At 36.3% G+C, this 2,129-nt stretch overlaps 1 long non-coding RNA gene across 1 annotated transcript; it reads left to right on the top strand.

Annotated features, from left to right (window-relative positions):
- The first annotated feature begins 674 nt into the window (after positions 1 to 674).
- Positions 675 to 1,921, top strand: LOC122017670. Its single transcript, XR_006121415.1, has 3 exons — positions 675 to 887; positions 973 to 1,100; positions 1,773 to 1,921. It is a non-coding gene; the product is annotated as an uncharacterized LOC122017670 (long non-coding RNA).
- Positions 1,922 to 2,129: the final 208 nt, after the last annotated feature.

Below are 2,129 nucleotides of genomic sequence, written 5' to 3' on the forward strand. Positions count from 1 at the left end.
CCATCCTACAGTCCCTGAATTCTTGTTATTTTTATTGATTTTTATTAATAATTATGCACTTTTATTGTAAATTATGGTAATAAAATAATAATAATAATAATAATAATAATTAAATAATAAAATTTAATTGGGGAATAATCTTAACAGAATTTTTAGAAATTTTTAAGTTTTTTTCGGAACTCGTAAGACGTAATTAGAGGGGATGCATTTGCTAGCTTGAGAAATGCATATTTGGAATATCCAATTTAGTAGGAGTTGATAAAAAAAATTACTCAAGCTTTAATTAAAATAAACCTAATTTTCTAATTTAATTAATCAGTTTTGGTTATAATTCCTCACCGTGCCCTACTCCTCCCTAATCGCCGAACCCTTCCTCACCTTATCTTGTAGCCGCCCCGATTATTCCTCCTCTCTCGCACCGTTTACTCTCTGCTCTTCTTCTTCTCCTCATCTTCTCCAATCGGCACCCTTTTCTCTTTTTCCGCGTCATCTTCCCTCCTCTGCCATCGTCTCCTCGTCGCGGAGGTCCTCACCGCGCCGATTGTCACGAGAGCACCGCCGGCAGCAGTCCTTCTCTCCGTGAGCCTCACCAACACCAAGCTCTCTGGGCTATCAAGCGGCCCGATCCTCTTCTACATTTTCCCCTTGCATCTTTGCCTAGATGCAGCCGGCGTCATCGCATCCAACCACAATACCTGCAATTTGGGTGGCTAGCGTCGCCACCATCTCTTTCACCGGCTGCCACTTCTTCCTCTTCCATCTGCCACCGTCGGAGAGTTGAGTACACAGGAGAGTAGGGTTGTTCTTCTGCGTATCAGCAGTTGCAAGGGGTCACCACGCGTTGCCCCCTTCAATTGTGCTGTGGCCATCTGGTCAGCCACAAGGAGGTATGAGATGTTGTCATCTCTATTCCTATTCCCTGTTTGACAGCCATCACAGCTTATCAACAGATTGACATCTTCTGGATTGCAGATCCATTGCTGCAGTGACCCCATTTGTGCTTGGATTTGTGCCAATGTTGTGTATCAGTGAATTCTGAGGCAGTGAGGGTTGTTGGACAGATTTACCATCGTTGGAAGAGCCACAAACTGCTGATAAGGGTAATAATCTAAACCTGATCAGATTTATTGGGTTGTTTCTTTTATCATGTTGGATGTGTGTTATGTTTCTTATTGAATGCTTATATCAAACTTGATCTCCCTTAATTAGATTGCAAGCACTTGACTTTAATTGTTTCATGCACCCAACTTGTTTGATAAAATGTTCCGTAGTTAGGTTCTAATTCTTGCATGTCGTGTGTTATGTGAAATGTCTCTTTCAATAGTTAGGTTCAATCTGATACATCTTAGTTTACTTAACTCTTGCTTTGTATTGCTCTTTCAATTGTTAAGTTTTATGTCTTCATTTAAATTCAATTAGGTTAAGTTAGATTAGGTTTCTTTAATGCTCTAGGTTTTATTCCATGCTTAGTTTCATTAATTACTTCATGTTGACTTTTATTTTCTGCAATTATAGTTAGGTTAGACTTAATTCTCAATTCTTACATTGTATTTTATTCATTAGGTTTGATTTTATACTTGCTTTGCTATTTCAAATCTTAGTCTTAGAATCCAAAATCCAAACTCCCTTGTTAATTCTTTAGCATTGACAACTATGGACTAATTAGTGGATGATCATTGATACTGATTATGACTTTTGTACAATTTTAATTTATTTTGTATTAAAAATTCTGATATTGTAAGACTTACTCGTTTCATATTTTGATTTGTTAGATTTTCTCAACAAAATTGGTTGGTTCATTAATCTGTACAAGAGAAGCAATTTATCTCATGAAATTCGAAGACAGGGAGAGCAAAAAGAAGAAATTGAAGGCATGGATGCTATTAGCTCGAGGATGGAGGAACAAAATATTGAAAAGGAAAAAAAACTTCTTATTACATAAAGTAGGCAGAGGGAAGAAAATCTCAAGGAGATGATTCGGAAATGATTCAAGAAAAGAAATGGAATGTACAAAGCATTTATATCTAGGAAAATTTAGTCTTTATAGCTTGATTATTGGTCAACTTTGTTTGGATAATGTAAATATTTATTTATTTTAATGTTAATTGTATAATATATTTGGAATTAGA

Source organism: Zingiber officinale, chromosome 8B (genome assembly GCF_018446385.1).
Source record: "Zingiber officinale cultivar Zhangliang chromosome 8B, Zo_v1.1, whole genome shotgun sequence".
Classification (NCBI taxonomy): Eukaryota; Viridiplantae; Streptophyta; class Magnoliopsida; order Zingiberales; family Zingiberaceae; genus Zingiber; species Zingiber officinale.